The 18048-nt window shown below is 40.2% G+C and overlaps 1 long non-coding RNA gene across 1 annotated transcript in view; it reads right to left on the minus strand.

Annotated features, from left to right (window-relative positions):
* Positions 1–285: 285 nt before the first annotated feature.
* The window catches only part of LOC125964488 (uncharacterized), a 29161-nt gene continuing 11398 nt past the window's right edge, over positions 286–18048 (minus strand). Inside the window, exons 2-5 of the long non-coding RNA XR_007477548.1 lie at positions 13310–13429; positions 12663–12712; positions 9194–9259; positions 286–566 (exon numbers count right to left, since the gene is read on the minus strand). This is a non-coding gene — a long non-coding RNA (uncharacterized LOC125964488). The remainder of the gene's footprint in view (positions 567–9193; positions 9260–12662; positions 12713–13309; positions 13430–18048) is intronic.

Genomic DNA, 18048 nt, shown 5'->3' on the forward strand with positions numbered 1-18048 from the left:
AATGGGGAACTACCCAAATCACACACAAGGTTCTGACAAATAAGGATCTGGCAGAATTATGATAGGAAACATTTAAAGAAAAAGTCAAAAAGTATGATAACAGGTTATGATATCTAAAGAATGATTTGACTATTATAGATTAAGAGATTCCCTTAGGATGCCCTATAGTATTCAGGCAAAATAACCCTACTTGTGAAAGTGCTGCAAAAACCAAAAGTGAAATGAAGGACTCCATATTGTGCTCTCTTAAAATTTTGTCAATAAAAATGACAGCATTTGGATCTAAACAACATCTTGATTTATTTTTGGTTGATTCTAAGATTTGGTGCGGCCTTACAAGACAAATTAAAATTGTGTTAAATATTAGATTGAACCATGTGGAACTGTCATTTTTACAAATCAAAAAAGTAGGGTTTAGGGCTTCCCTGGTGGCGCAGTGGTTGAGAGTCCACCTGCCGATGCAGTGGACGTGAGTTCGCGCCCCGGTCTGGGAAGACTCCACATGCCACGGAGCGACTGGGCCCGTGCGCCATGGTCACTGAGCCTGCGCTTCCGGAGCCTGTGCTCTGCAACGGGAGAGGCCACAACAGTGAGAGGCCCGCGTACCGGAAAAAAAAAAAAAAGTAGGGTTTAAACTAATATAAGATAAAATAAGCTTATTAATTGGTTTGCATTTCTAACAATAAAATCCTAGTAAAATATTTTGTTTCCAGTTCCAAATGAATTCACTTTAAGCGGCGAATTTTTGGTAACAATTATCGTTGGTTATTTATCTACATTTGGGGTTACAGTGGCATTTGGAGGCCAGAGGTAGAATACACCCACTGCTTGGAACATTGTTTCAGTGGGAGAAAAGTCATCCTGGGGTCCAAATAATGAATTAAAAACTAATTTTTGCAATCAACCCATTTTTTAACTGATAACATGCTGAAGAATTATGAATGTGACTTTGTTTTAATAAGATACACATCCAAATATGCATATCCAAGTTAGTGTTGATATTTTCAAAGCCATCACCATGGGAGCTTCCACAGACATTTTCATGATAGGGTCAAGGTTACAAACAGTTCTGTGGTCTTATCCTCTGGAATCGCCCTGAAATTCTGTGGCAATAATTCCTTTTACTGTCTTTCGAGATGGTGAATAGTCATTCACTGAAGATGGGTTGTTTTTTAGTAATACAATAAGTAAACAAACTGGGCAATATATTTGAGGGCTCACATAAGAAATGATGTTTATGTTCTTGTCTGGCCATATTTTACTTGTGGCTGTACCGTCACCCACAGGACCTCTTCAGTCATTATACTGCCCGATTTTATAATGCCATTACTCCCTGAGCAACTGGAAAAGGCAAGGCATGTAGAAACTCTCCACAACTATTTGCTGAATGTTGAATACATGAATGAAGCTATGACTTCTTATATATGAGTGTCACTCACATACATAGTGAAGTAGAAATGGCTCACAGTTGGTAAATAAAGAAGACAAAAAACTTTTTTTCCAGTACAGTTTTCTTTATTGATCTTGCTGTTTTATATCTCAGTATTTCTGGGCAGTTGAGTACCTCTGAGCTGTATCAAGCTCCCCCAGTCCCCCTCCCACAAGAGTCCTGATCCACTTCTAACAGCAGGAGTTAAGGCTCTGCTAGTTTAGATTAATCTACTGGTTTAAAATTGTTCTGTTTTCTTTGAAGTACATTGATTTGCAAAATCACTGTTTGCTCATCCTTAAAGGTACAGGGAACCTGGATAGGCAGGACTAGTCAGCACTGTATTGTGAGGGGAAAAAAAAGATTTCTCATGCTGAGTTGTGCATATTTGTATTTGAAAATAGGAAGTAGGAACATTAGGAAGGATCTGCAAAATGATGTCCACAGAGCCACTGGGTCCTGGTTCCACCAAGTCATTGACTGATAACTTAATCTGAAAACCATCAGCAAAGTTAGTAAAATAGTGAAGCAGAGTGACAATTTTGTGGATGCAAAAGAATCCTTAAAGTAATCCAGCCCAAAACAACAAATGCTGGAGAGGGTGTGGAGAAAAGGGAACCCTCTTGCACTGTTGATGGGAATGTGAATTGATACAACCACTATGGAGAAGTATGGAGGTTCCTTAAAAAACTAAAAATAGAATTACCATATGACACATCAATCCCACTACTGGGTGTATACCCAGAGAAAACCATAATTCAAAAAGACACATGCACCCCAATGTTCATTGCAGCACTATTTACAATAGCCAGGACATGGAAGCAATCTAAATGCCCATCAACAGATGAATGGATAAAGAAGATGTGGTACACATATATACAATGGAATATTACTCAACCATAAAAAGGAACGAAATTGGGTCATTTGTGGAGACATGGATTGATCTAGAGACTGTCATGCAGAGTGAAGTAAGCCAGAAAGAGAGAAACAAATATTGTATATTAATGTACGTATGTGGAACCTAGAAAAATGGTACAGATGAACCGGTTTGCAGGGCAGAAATGAGACACAGATATAGAGAACAAACATACGGACACTAAGGGGGCAAAGTGGCAGGGTGGGGTGGTGATGGTGGGATGAATTGGGAGATTGGGATTGACATATGTACACTAATATGTATAAAATGGATAACTAATAAGAACCTGCTGTATAAAAATAAATAAATAAAATTCTAAAATTAAAAAAAAAAAAAAAGTAATCCAGCCCAAAAACTCATAATAAAGAGGAAAATGCCTGAGGTGCAGAGAGAATAATCCGCTTTCCCAACACAGCATGTGGATTAAGAACATGGGCTTTGGAGCCAGAAATGCCTTGGTGTGCAAATCCTGACTCTGTCTCCAGCCAGCTATGTGACCTGGGCTGAGTCTTCCCTTCCTTCTGTTTTAATTGCCTCACTCTTGAGGTTGTCAAGATTAACTGTATTAAACTCATAAAGTGCTTAACACAAAGAAAGCACCTCCCAAATTGTTATTATCATTATTGTTGCTGCTGTTGTTTTCCTAGGCCACAAAGCCAGTTTCAGGGTATACTACAACACATTCATCTAATAAATATTTATTAGGCACATGCTTTGTTCCAAACACTGTTCTAGGTGCTGTAGATACATCAACAAACAAAACCAACAAAATCCTTTCCCTTATGGTGCTTTCATTTTAGTAAGGACAGACAGGCAATAACCTATAAACGTGGTAAAGGGGAAAGTTTTACAGTAAATTAGAAGATGATATGTACTATTGACAAAAAAAAAAGGAGGGGGGGGTGCTTCCCTGGTGGTGCAGTGGTTAAGAATCTGCCTGCCAATGCAGGGGACACAAGTTAGAGCCCTGGTCCAGGAAGATCCCACATGCCGTGGAGCAACTAAGCCCATGTGCCACAGTGACTGAGCCTGCACCACTCTAGAGCCCACGAGCCACAACTACTGAGCCTGTGTGCCACAACTACTGAAGCCCGTGCACCTAGAGCCTATGCTCCACAACAAGAGAAGCCACTGCAATGAGAAGCCCGTGCACCGCAATGAAGAGTAACCCCCACTCGCTGCAACTAGAGAAAGCCCATGTGCAGCAACGAAGACCCAACGCAGCCAGAAATTAATTAATTAATTAATTTAAAAAATTAAATTTAAAAAAAGTAGGGGGATCCAAGCACTGGGGAGAGGAGAGGTGGAGCAGGTGGCGATATTAAATCAGGTGGTCAAGATAGACCTCACTTGGAGTGTGACATTTAAGACTGGAGGGAGGCAAATAAGGGAGCCATCAGGATATCTGAGGGAAGAGCGATCAGGCAGAGGGAAGATAGCTCAAGGGCCTTATGTTAAGAGTGGCTGGTATGTTCAAGGAACAACAAGGAGGTAAGCCTGGCTGGAACAGAGTAAGCAAAGGAGAGGTGAGAGTAAAGAGGTAATGGGAGCTGAGATCCTTAAGAAGCTTTGAGAGCCATAGAAAGGACTATGGATTTTACTCTGCAAGAAATAAGGAGCCATTGCAAGACTTTGAGTGGAGGAGTGACCTGATGGGATTTATATTTTTAAATGATCACTCATGGTTCTGCTTTCTGGGTTATAATCCTCAGTTTGGCTCAAATGAAATTTTCTTTGTTCTCCTAAAAAAAAAGAGTATCACTCAGGCTGCTGTATTAAGAATAGACTGAGGGGAGGCAACAGTTGAAGTAGGGAAACTATTTAGGAGACTTAAGAGCACCCCAGAGGGGCATAATGGTGGGAATATACCAGGGAAGTATATCAGTAGAGGTGGTGAGAAGTGGCTACATTTTAAATATATTTTGCACAGGTGACAGACAGGATGTGAAATGTGAGAAAGAAAGAAGCTATGAATGAATCCTAGATTTTTGGCCTGGGATGTTGGAATACTGAAGGTGTCACTAACTGAGGTGAAGAAGGAAATGACTGGAATGGCTTTTGGGGGAATGAGCAAGATCAGTTCGTTTTCATAACTCTTATCCTTGTTTCTCTATAGGTAAGATATTTCCCCTTTCTGGCTTCTTCCAAGATTTTCTCTTTATCTTTGGTTTTCTGCAGTTTGAGTATATGTTTAGGTATAGGATTTTTGGTGTTGGTATTTTTTTTCCTTTGGTATTTATTCTGGTCTTTGGTGTTCTCTGAGCTTCCTCTTGGATCTGTAGTTTGTGTCTGTCATTAATTGTGGAAAGTTCTTGACCATTATGACTTCAAACATCTATTTTACTCCATTTCTTTCTTCTCCTTCTGGCATTCCAATTTTCTCTATGTTACATCTTTTGAAACTTTCCTACAATTCTTGGATATTCTGTTTTGTTTGTGTGTCTGTGTGTGTGTGTCTTATTGAGGTATAATTGACATATAACACTATATTAATTCCAGGTGTACAACATAATGTGTTTTTTGTTTGTTTCTTTGTTTGTTTTCACTCTTTTTTCCTCTTTGCATTTCAGTTTTGGAAGTTTCTATTGACTAATCTTTTTTTTTTTTTTTTTTTTTTTTTTTTACATGGTACGCGGGCCTCTCACTGTTGTGGCCTCTCCCGTTGCAGAGCACAGGCTCTGGACACGCAGGCTCAGCGGCCATGGCTCACGGGCCCAGCCGCTCCGCGGCATGTGGGATCTTCCCGGACCGGGGCACGAACTCACGTCCCCTGCATCGGCAGGCGGACTCTCAACCACTGCGCCACCAGGGAAGCCCCTATTGACTAATCTTTAAGTTCACTGATTCTCTCCTTGGCTGTGTCCAGTCTAATAAAGCATCAAAAGCATTCTTCATTTCTGTTACAATGTTTTTGATTTCTAGCATTTTCCTTTGATTCTTCCTTAGAATTTTTATTTCTCTACTTACATTACTTCTCTGTTTTTGCATGTTGTTTATGTTTTTCATTATAGCCCTTAACATATTTATCATAGTTATCTTAAATTCCCTGTCTGACAATTCCAACATTTTTGTCATATTTGAGTCTGCTCCGTCCCTTCAGACTTTTTTCTTGCTTTTTGTCATGCCTTGTCATTTTTTGTTTAAAGAGGAAGATGTGGTATTGGGTTATTTACTGAAGTAAATAGGCCTTTTGTATAAGGATTTATGATAATCCAGCTAGGAGCTGAGCTTGGTTTAATGTTTTTTAATGTTTGCTGTAGCTCTAGGTGCCAGAGGCTTCAAACTTTTCTAGTGTCTCCTTTTTTTCTTTTTTTGGTCTCCCCTCTTGACTTTGGGCCACCATAAGTATGTCTTCTTAGGGACACACCGTGTCTTGTGGCTCTTTCAATTGTAATCTGCTTTTTTTTATACTGGAGCACAGTGGTAAGGTATGAAAGAGGAAGAACATTCTATAATCTTCCAATAGTCTTTTTCTTTTTTTTTTTAATTTCTTGGCTGCGCCACACAGCATGTGGGATCTTAGTTCACCAACCAGGGATTGAACCAGCACCCCCTGCATTGGGAGCGTGGAGTTTTAACCACTGGACTGCTAGGGAAGTCCCTAAATCTCAGTCAGCCTCTGTTTCTCTCCTGTGACCTTCACAGGTGCTTCTTCTGGTATAGCACCTTTCTCTCCCTTAGATGAACAGGAAGGCTATAGAGGGCTGGAATGAGAGACATACCCTTCTCTTATGCCTCTGGGAAAAGCCTCTGATCAAGTCTTCCCTCTGGAGAATAAGCCTTTGCTATGGAGAAGTCTCTGGGCCTATTTCACTGGTTTTATTTTTCTCCTTCCCCTTCCACAGCCATGTGGGGATCTTTCTCAGATCTTCACCTTGAGAACCTCGTGGGGTTCTTGGAGATAAAACCTATGAAAGTATGGCCCATCCCCTGCCCCCCAGCCTGGCCCTGAGGCTATGGCCTCCCGGAGTTTCTCACTCTCATGCTAGTCCATACTCAGCCTCCAGCAGTTCATTAAAATTACCTTTCAAGTGTACCTAACATTACACTCCAGGGGCTTCTGCTCCCAGTAAGCAGATGTCTTCTAGATTCACCTGACTCTCCAGATGTGAGGATAGCAGTTTGCCCTACAAATTCCATTCTCTGATGGGTTCAAAACAAGTTTTTGAATTCTGGCTTGTCCAGTGTTTCTTGTTATAAGAATGGCAGTAATGGCTTCCAAGCTCTTTACAAGTTGGAGTTAAAGCTAGAATTCTTAGGAGTTATTTGGGCATGTTGATTTTGAGGTGTGTTGGATTCTTGCTACTCCAGGCATGGTTATGCACCTGCAGCATTGTCATTATCAGAGAGCCAGTGCAGAAATGCAGACTTTCAGGACCCACCCCAGAACTACAAAATCAGAACTTGCATTTTAAAAGATCCACAGATCTTTCTGGAGATTTATCTGCACATAGATGTTTGAGAAATACTGTATTAGCAATGAAATGAAGATGTGGAAGAGACAACCATATGTACTGGAGTCTCGAGTTAAGCAGAGAGGTCCAGGCTGGAGACATAAATTTCTGAATTTTTGTCATGTCGTTAGTATTTTAAGCCATGAAATAGGTTTCTTTTTCTAGGGAAAATGAGTGTCAATGCATCTGTAGCTGAATAAGTTGTGTTTATTCCTCGTTGCAAGGTGAGAGAACCCACACCATGGAGAACCTGGAGTATCTCAGAAAAAGTGTGCTAGAAAGGACTTGTTATAGGATTAGGACTAACGTTAGGTGATTTATGGGGGTGCGTAAGGAAGTAGGGCTTTGCTCTGGATTGAATGCAGTGAGGAAGTAGGGGTAATTGTATGATTGGATGTCTTCATAAATCTTTTCTGTAAGGTAGGAGGGTTAAAGCTAAAGGTGTAATAGGTAAAGAAGCAGCCATCAGTTATGGCCAGGATACGGGAATGTTTGATTATTCTAAAGGTTTGGACAATGTTCATGTTCTTCATGTGTGTTCAGACATTATTATGGAGTGGTCTTGTTTTTGTCTTGATCTATCCTGGTCACAGCGGTGTTGTCTGATATTGGTGTTCTAGAAATTGTTTATGTCCAACAGGAGAACACCAGGGCTACCTTTGAGTGCCAGGCCAGCTCTGGATGTCAGGGGTTGCTATTCTCTTTCTCATCAGTTCTCAATATCTTCCCTCTATGCCCTTCTATGCCTTGTTTTGTGGGCATCTGGTCCTTCATGGAGTCCAGCCCATACTGTGAAAGCTTGTAATTTATATAGTCTTAACCTGAAAAGGACAGAGGGCTTTATCTGCACTCATCTGTCCCAGCTACTAGTTGCTCTACTTATTTAACCTCCTCTAACCCAGAGGAGTTCAAAGAGGTTAAATAGTTTTCCACAGAGTAGCCTAGATTACAAGGCAGAGCATTTAGTAGTAAGAGCATCCACCAGCCTTTAAAGCCTGTGTTTAAATTCTAGCAATAATACCTACTTGCTTTAGCAAGTTGTTTAAAACCCTCTAGTTCCAGTTTCTTCCTCTAGAAAAAGAGCTGAATAAACTTCCCTTTCGGGATTGGCTGACACAATTAGACCTAGTGTTTAGAAAGCAGCTAAGGAAAGTCTGATGGCCATTTCAACAAGTGGTGGTTTGGTAGAAGTAACAGAAATAATAGAAATGGGTGTAAAAATTGCTGGCATCTTCTCCTTGTCTTTGAACTCCCCATCTTGTCCCCACACCATTTATATCGCATTGGTTTGCCTTATTGGAAGATATGGTTCGAATTATACATTCTGAGTAAAACTTAACATTTGTTGATAATATAGAAGTATACACTCTTCAATTATGGGAGCCAATTAGTAACATCACATGAAAGAGACATTTGAGTTGGAATCCAATGATTTATATTTGACTCCTGGCTTCATAACTGGGAAGTTTACATCCTACAGCAACTTACCTGACCTGAGTTGTAGATACCTCATCTGTTAAACAAGTATGAGGGGTGGGAGCTAGGGGAGAGTTTACATCCTACAGCAACTTACCTGACCTTCTGAGTTGTAGATACCTCATCTGTTAAACAAATATGAGGGGTGGGAGCTAGGGGAGAGTGTTTTGAAGATGACTTTGGGTAATATTTTTGTTTTGTAAGGTATTTTATATATTGTAAAGCTTTTTACAAAGAAAGTTCTATTATCATTCGGTCCTTATGCATATTTTTATGTGCTCAATTTATTCCTTAAACTTATTTTCAGTTATGGAATGGAAAAACCAGGAAAGCATTCAAATTTCCCTCCAAGGTATTTGAGCTCATACCTTGGGACCCAATTCAGCGAAGCGTATCTAAATCAGTTGCTTTATGTTCTTGGGCTACCAACCAAGAATATAGTCAAATAATGGTGACCAACTTCAAATGCTGCTGTACCAAAAGACTGATCTACTGAGGGCTGTGCAGGAAGGGAAGGACAGGACTGCAAACATAATTTACCTATGGATGAGCCATAAAATACAACATTACCTAAGATAAAGTGCCCCCCTCACTCCCCCCCAAATATAAGCCAGTCCTAGTCATTTGTTCAGAAGAAAAGAAAAGAACAATGAGCATTTACTAACACCATTTTCATTGTCTCAGGGGAGGATGCTAACTTTGAATGCCTACATCGTATCAGGCTGGAAGAGGTCCTCACAGGAGCCCTGAGGTTTCATTATTATTACCTTCATGTTACAGGTAGGAAGGGACTGGAGTTTAGAATGATTATGCAACTCGTCCCAAATCACACACCTAGTAAATGGCAGAGTGAGAATTGGAGGTAGATCTGTTTGAAGTGAATACATTAGACTTCTTTGAACTTATTGGGATACTTACTGAGGGAAAAGTATCCCAGCTGAATGGCTCTTCTATTGTCTACATTCCAAAGTAAAATTAATGTTCCTAAAAGAAAGAGGAAGGAAGTTATAGAATTTCGATAAAGGGACATCTGAAAACCCATTTAAGGCATCCTGTCCCCCTGCCTGATGGGTGGATCCTTCTATAGCAGCTGGTCTAGGTCACAGTGACAGGGAAGGTTATAAGGTTCTTACATACCCAGAGCGAAATGTGGGAGACTGTAGCGTCCAACAATTCCAGCCTGATTGGATCTCCTCACTTAGGTCAGAGAGCCCATCCCTAACTCCTCTCTCGTGAAACGCATCATGTCTGACATGCATCTTCTCCCCACTCCTTTCAACTGCTTCCCAAAGGGTGAGAGATGTGAATCCCTTCCTCATGGCTCTCTTGTGGGTGATTGCTCCACCCACCATGGTCCCTCTAGGCCTAGCTTTTCTGAATTTCTTCCAACATCTGCTGTGACATAAAAATCTGCCAAAGCAGTGGGCGGTTTCCCCAGCTTCCTCTTACAACCCTCCGAAGGATTCACAAATGTGAAAAACGTTGTGATATGACAGCCTGCATGGTTTTTTTTTGTTTTTTGTTTTTTTTGCAGTACGCAGGCCTCTCACTGTTGTGGTCTCTCCCATTGCGGAGCACAGGCTCCAGACATGCAGGCTCAGTGGCCATGGCTCACGGGCCTAGCCGCTCCGCGGCATGTGGCATCTTCCCGGACTGGGGCACGAACCTGTGTCCCCTACATCGGCAGGTGGACTCTCAACCACTGCGCCACCAGGGAAGCCCCAGCCTGCATGTTTTGACCTGTGTAGAATTTAGCAACTGTTGCTTATAAGGAAAATATTTATAGCCTCATTTTTTTTAATGCAAAAAAGAAAACAAATTGCAAATATTTTGTTGATTTTTTAAATCAGGTAAATGGAAATGTGCTCTCCTTATAAAAAAACATTTTAAATATAATAATCCTCTCTCTTCCTCTCAGAACTGTATTTAGTTTATGTCCTTAAGCATGCATATTTATCTGTATGAACTCCCAGAAAAAAATATACTTTGATCTTTTGTGTTTTAAAAAATAAATGAAGTACATTCATGATAGAAAAAAATATGCCGCAATTAAAATGAAAGATGTAGACATCTAGGTAGTGATATATAAAGGTCTCTAAGACTTGTAGTTCAGGAATAAAAACCAAGCTGCAGAATAATACATGCCATATTTGCTGCCTTAATATTTCTAAGTGTGGGTTTCTAGACCTAAATCAGAGCGGCACTCTGACTGTTGAAACCACTGTGGCTTTCAAATTGTAAAGTCTCAAACAACACCTCATAGTAATAGATATCCCAATAGATGGCGATCCACAGATCGATGGCAAATAAAGACTCCTACTCTTTTCCTCACTTTTGTAATCCTGGCCAAGGCACTCTATTTATTTGTCTCCATAAAATTTAACATTTATTTCTCGACATCTCTGGGAGATATACAGAACAAAAAGAAGTGGTCCCTAATCTATTGGAGTTATAATCTATTCGGGGTAGAGAAAATACCACATAAAAATTTAAACAATGCAAACTAGTGTGTGGTTCATTGCCAGCTTTGATACAGCTGCTTGAAACTGAGGAGAGTTATTAGTTAGATCCATTAGACCTTTTACCTCTGACCTTTCTGGTTTTTATTAGTTCTCCAGGTTGGACAATAGAGAGGCACTACTACATAGGCATTAGAGAAACTACTTGGAATGATGCTCCTACTGGTAAATATATGCTCAATGTAATGCCTATTTCAGAAGATCAGTAAGTAATACCTTCACACTGAAAAAGCTGCTATCAGAAGCAAACGTTGATAATTATTATTCACTGATAAAATGCTGCTAAAGAATTTTCTATTTTCAGGGCACATTTGCTATTAGAACCGCTTCCTTTGAATTTTTAGTATAAGCATGACATGGAAGACAGCTATTAATATAAATCAGAAATTGCTCCTTCCTGGGATTATTGCCACTCTTGCCCTCCTGATGCATACTTCAGGGATTATCTCTAATTCTGTATTTATCATCGATTTTGTTTGAGTGGTGCTTAAGATGTAAAACAACTCTTTTCCTTCTCATATGGAGTCTATGGCAGAGATTGTAAAATTGCAGCTCTCTTCTTGATTTCTCTGTTCAGATCATTGGGACGAGGGAATCTAGAGGTTATGAGTCGGGTTCTGATTTACTCTGCTTGTGTGCCAAATTGCCCCCAATTCTACCAACAAATCCACGAATCATTGAAATGTGTAAACAATCTTAACTTGTAGGAATTGATCTGATGCTTGAGAGCTAAAATAACCTCAGGGTAGGGTTAGAAACCTTTCGTGGTTCAGTACAAAGAATTTGGTAAGTCATTTAAACCGAAATACCATGTATATTACTTGCTACATTTGCATGTGATCTCTTCACCAGAACTTCCAAACTTCTTGCCTACTACCCTGTTTTTGACTCCTTCTAGATTTTCACCAGTGTCTGGGTTTGCTCTATAAAATTAGGCTGTAACGCTTCTTACTTCTAGTTTCAGTAGATTTAACACTGTTTTCTTTCAAGTCAAACATTGTTCAAGTTCTTGTTTGTTTGTTTGTTTACAGAGAGTTTCAGTCCCAAACATATCTAAAACAAAGCCAAGATAGGATAGGACCTGTTTATAAAAAGGCTTTGTATTTTGAGTACACGGATGATACATTTCAAACGATCATTGAAAAACCATCCTGGTTGGGATTTTTAGGTCCAATCATGAAAGCAGAGACTGGAGACGCCATTTGTGTACATGTGAAAAATTTTGCTTCAAGAAACTATAGTTTCCATCCTCATGGAATCAACTGCACTAAAGAAAACGAAGGTAAGTGGGTCCCCTTTCCTTAGATTCCTGAGCTTTTACTTCTGAAGAGCATGAGACCAAAACCTCAGGAAAAGCAAGGTAATCGTGAACTAGGAGTAGTTTGGGGTGAATGTAGACTTTTACTTCAGATGTCTTTAATTTTTATATCCCAGATTGTTCTGTAATTTCTCATTTGAAATGACTGGACCCTCCCCCCTGCACCCAGTGCAATTTCTGGAAAAGAAAACACACTTTTCTCGTATGTAAATAAATAAATAATCGGGGGATGGATAGGAGACACTCATGAGCTAAATGTTAGGTTGGCAGAAATATTGTTCTGCCTTCATCTCATTTCCATTTCCTAGCGAATGAGGATTAGCTTCTTGGAAAACACCACTGTCAGGTGAAGTCACTATTTTCCAGACAGTAAATATCTTCTCCCCTAAACATTCACACTCACAGCTGCCTGATGGTGTTGGAAAAAGGAAGGGAAGAGAAAGCTACCAAACAGGGTTTTGTGTTCAACCTGGAGCAAGGTCGTCTCAAAAGATGATAAATGATAGGTTGGTCACGCTTCAAAGTCTTCTGTTGAATGAAGGAATGTTACCTATAATTATCAGATTCCAGCTTCCGGAGGTGGAGATCTGAAGCCAGATTCTAGGAGAGGATGGAAAAAAAGAGAGCAAGATGCCAGCTTCAGACTAAGGTAGTAGCTCAGTGTAATATCAGCTATGCAGAAGGCCACTTCCCGATGCCTGTGGGCAGCTTGTGGATGACATGGAAGCTCTTGAGGCCCTGGGTTCCAAAGTCTGATTTGCAGTATAGAACATACGGAGGGCAACTCAGGATCCTAGCTCTCTGTAGCCAAGCTCTAGCACATAGTAGGTGCACAGTAAATATTTGTGGAATCTATCAATAAAGGTGATGCTAGTCTGTTAATATGCTGCCTGACTCATTCCAATTCAGTCTGGAAACTGGCCAAGCTGGCCATTCAGGTAGAAACCAAGGAAGGGGGATCTAGGGAGACAGGAGGCGGGAGAAAGGAAGGCGGAGATGCACACTTTATTCTAAAAATACAAATTAACATCCATTCAAGACTTAATGGAGAAAGCGTGGGTCACATGCAAAACAGTGTCGTCCGGTGGTTACTGTGACAACACTGCAGGTTGTTTTCTAGGCGCTCTCTATCCTGATAACACTACAGGCCCACAAAAGGAAGATGACCGGCTAGAACCAGGGGCAGAGTATACTTACCGGTGGTTTGCAGAAGAAACTCAGGGGCCTTGTCCCAATGACAGTAACTGCATGACACGGAGGTACCACTCCCATGTAGAAACTCTAAAAGATGTGGCTTCAGGACTTCTTGGACCAATTCTGACTTGTAAAAGAGGTTACATTGTAAAAATCTCATTGTAGCAATAGAGCCAACCGGGATACGTGGGGTCTCCCTCGCTCGTCCAGTGGAATTTTGCTATCAAATGACCTCTCTTTGCCTGGCTTGACCTTGATTCTCCAGTCAAGAAAGTAACGTTGCCACTGGAACTCTGAGCTCTAGATGGCAATCTTGAGTCCAATGCCTCCATTCAAGTCCAGGAGTGCAGGTTGGACACTAGATGGTAGTCAAACCCAGTAATCATCACCTTAGTCACCTTCACACAAAACTCTGTCACCCTTCTACAGAGAAGTGTTGAAACCACAGCATGGGAGGAAACAGCGAGATGAGAGGCTGTCTGCCTGTTCCTTGCATGCTCAGTTCCTTAGGTTTCTGTCTGTGGAGGTGCAAGATTTTCCTTTTACATTTTGAGTGGAATCAGTTAGAATCACCAGTTTATTTCATAGCAAAAAGAATTTCTGCAAAGAGGAAGTTTTGCTGTTTTGCTGTTTTGTTTCAGGAACCCTGGATAGAGACATGGAAAAAAATATCCACGAGTCTTACGTTCTGATGTTTTCTATAACTGGAAAACCGTAGCTGGTATATGAATGACAATATTAATATATATACTGAATCTGGCCAAGTTAATACTAGAGTTTCTAGCTTCTGGGAGAGAAATCTCATGTGCTGTAAGATTATAAAGAACTTTCTCATTCATTATATCCTATAATTCTAACTTCTATGATTCTATTTCGTGATTTCCCTTTGTTTGAGTTGGTTTAAATGAGTTTTTATTTCCCAGTTTTTTACCCCAGGTATGCTGGTTGATAGGCAAGTCATCTAGTAAATTCTCTTGGTTTCCAAAGTCTCATAGCAAGTAAAGTTAAACAGATGCATTTGTTTTTAACATCTGATATTGATCAAAATTAGGTGGTGACAGCAGAGCAAAGATGTAATTTTAAGGTAATAAAATGTAGAAGAACAAAGACATAACTGACCAGATATCTTATGGAAATGTGTTTCTATGTAGAACCTTTCAGAAAAGATGCACCTGTTATCTCAGTCACCTTTATCCTTGTTTTCTTCTTCCATGGACTTAGCTTCTTTCTATTCTTTTCCCCTTTTCACTGTTTCCCACTTTTTAGCTTACTTTTCCTCCTCTTGCCTCTAAATTTGTGTGCTCCTCAGCTTTAATCAGAAACAATGCTTATGGCCTCTTTTTTGGGAAAACAATTCAAGTCCTGTCGTAGATTATGCATGAGAACAATGATGATACTGCCAGGCTTATGTGATGAGAAAATGCATAGAATGTGTACCATGTGGCCTTGATCTAACATGCTTGATAGGTTAATTTACATCTGTTTTCAGCAATAAATGGATACATGTATGGGAATCTGCCCAATCTCACCATGTGCGCAGAGGACAGGGTCAAGTAGTATTTTATCGGCGTGGGAGGTGTGTTGGACACACACTCCATCTTTACCCATGGACAAACTCTGATCTCTCGGAATCACAGAAAAGACACCGTTACTGTCTTCCCTGCCTCAATGCAAGATGTCTTCTTGGTGGCCAAGGGTGCTGGAGAGTGGATGCTGGGCTGTCAGATACATGGTAGGGATTTACTCCTTTTACATAATACAGGGTCAGGGGACTCCCAGGGTTACGACCCATTACAAATGTATCGTCTTTCAAATGGGGGAAACTGCCATTGGGGAGGTTATAAAATGGCCTTTTGGAAAGTCAGTGACACAGTTAGGACTAGAACCCACGTCTCTGACACCTTTAACTTTATGGTAATAAACACTTTTAGGTATATAGGGCTTATTTTTGTTTTTGTTTTTATAAAAAAGAAGTTTATATTCATTAGCTGGTAAACCTTACAAGAAAACCCTGAGTGTCAGACAGAGCATGTATTATTACACCTTTTTAAAATTATTTTTTATTTATTTATTTTATTTTTTTTGCGGTACGCGGGCCTCTCACTGCCGTGGCCTCTCCCGCTGCGGAGCACAGGCTCCGGACGTGCAGGCTCAGCGGCCGTGGCTCAGGGGCCCAGCCGCTCTGCGGCACGTGGGATCTTCCTGGACTGGGGCACGAACCCGTGTCCCCTGCATCGGCAGGCAGACTCTCAACCACTGCGCCACCAGGGAAGCCCAGAGATCTGTATCTTTAAACAACCACCAGGGAAGCCCACACCTTTTTTTTAAATTGAGAAAACAAGTTCCAAGAGGCTAAAACACTTACCCAAAACCCTATGAGAGTCAGGAATTACGTAGGACAAAGTAATTCTAATCCAGTACCCAGTAAACCTACTTATTTTAGTTTATTTCCCTGTTCAATCACACTTCACATTTAATGATAGGAAGGCCTGTTATGAAGTTATTGATCTTCTCTATTCTTAAATATGACTAAACTCTACATATAATCATGTAAATGTTTTATTTCTCAATCAGTAAACATGATTGTTACTAGAACTGAAGAATTCTTTTCTTTTTTTTTTTTTTGTACAAAAATGGGGTTTACTGGGCTTCCCTGGTGGCGCAGTGGTTGAGAGTCCGCCTGCCGATGCAGGGGACACGGGTTCGTGCCCCGGTCCGGGAAGATCCCAAATGCCGCGGAGCAGCTGGGCCCGTGAGCCATGGCCGCTGAGCCTGCGCGTCCGGAGCCTGTGCTCCGCAACGGGAGAGGCCACAATGGTGAGAGGCCCGCGTACCACAAAAAAAAAAAAAAAAAATTGGGGTTTACTTCTCTGAGAAAAACCTTTCTTTTTTCTAAGTCCCATACGTTGGTTAGCATCATACTTCAATTAATTATTTAAACAACTAAACAACAAGTATTTATTGGGATTTCCTAAGTGCTGTGTCCCTCCCAGAGTTGTGAGAAAAAGGAGACCCACACACAGCTATAATAACTCGACAGAGTTTAATGATAAAAAGGTTCTCACTTAGAAAGGAATATTGTTTTAACATACGTTTTAAAGGTTAAAAGGTACACTCAGCCCCACTCCTCCTATTTACCTCGTTTACAGATCTTGCCTTTAAATCAGGTCTTTCCTCCTCAACTCTGCAGAAAAATATAGGGTCAGCCTAGGCTCAGTTGCGAAAGCTTCTGAAAGTTGTTTGGCTGATGGACCCCATAGCCTTCCCCTGTGTTTCTTCTCTTCCTGTGACCTACAGTTTTGGGTGTTTTTGTTTGTTTGTTTTTGGTTTTTTGTTTTGTTTTGTTTTTAGGAATTACAAGAATACATGAATAGACTTGTTGGAAAGAAAGGAAGAAAAGAAAGAGGAAGGAGCCGGGGCAGGGGGCAGCGAAGGAGGGAGGGAGAATTTGGTGGCGGCAGCAGACAGAAAGAGTGAAAGTCTAATATGGTATCTGGGAGCCACCTCATAGGACCTCCAGAGAGTTGAGAATTAAAAAAGCCAGCTGATAAACTTGTGGTAGCTTCAAATTGGCCAAGGGGGAGTGTTTACACTACTAAAATTATCAAAAAAAGAAAAAGAAGAATCAGATTTTGTGTTCACCTTTAGAGAAATGGTTTAAGAATAGACCGTTTAAAAAAAAAAAAAAAAAAAAGAATAGACCGTTAGTCTAACCCTACCCCACTACCATCCCAGTTCCCTCTCCAGAGAATAATCCCTGTAAGCAAGTTTGCGTGAATACCTGTAAACCTGTTTACCATGCATTTTCATACAATATATATGAACATGTAGAAATAAAAAATGCACAGCTATTGTTTTGTCTTTTGTTCTACATAAGTAGATCACACTGCATATAAGTTTTATTTCATTATATAACTTAAAAAAATAGGCTATTATTTTTATATAATAGGTTTTTCTTTATTCTGCTGCTTGCTTTCTTCACTCATCCATATGTCTTGAAATCTTTTCCATGATATTCCCTATACCTCTAACTTACTCTTTTAAACAGTTGTATAGTTTTCCATATTTGAGACATAGCCTAATTTATTTAACCATTTGCCTACTGATAGATATTTAAATAGCTTTCACTTTCTTGGTTCACTAACTGTTATAGCTAACCCCTTTTTATGTCTATCTTTTTATGTACGTGCAAATATGTGTCTTGCTTAACTATGAAGAAGTGAAATTTTTTAATGGAAGGGTTTTTAATTTTAACAAATGCTGCCTAATTGCCTTCCAAAACGTCTGTGTTAATTTACTCTCCCACCAATGTCACTCTAAAATCAAAACACAGGACTGATGCCCTCATGGAAATGTACCTGCCTTGATTTTCTTCCTGCCTGCCAACTAGTTAATCTAATAAACCAACTAACTCATTAGTAATTAATGGTAACAATTTCAGACCCATAAGGGAAAATACTTTTGGCTAAACAGACTCTCGAATTCCTCTTGGTAGGCAGGTGCCGTAGTCATGTAGGAGCTGTTCCAATGCTTGTTATTATTCTCCACTAATATATGTTCCTCTAACATTCATCTTGGCCTCCTGAGTTTTATACTTGCTTCATACATTTCAGGTTTTTACACAGATTCCATAAAGAAAATACCTCAAATTTCTCAAAGGAAGGGGAAGTTGCAATGTGGTTGGCTACAATTTTTAAAATACATATGGACTAAGAAAAATGTGTTAATATTTTCATAACATT

The sequence above is a fragment of the Orcinus orca genome, chromosome 5, assembly GCF_937001465.1.
Source record: "Orcinus orca chromosome 5, mOrcOrc1.1, whole genome shotgun sequence".
Lineage (NCBI taxonomy): Eukaryota > Metazoa > Chordata > Mammalia > Artiodactyla > Delphinidae > Orcinus > Orcinus orca.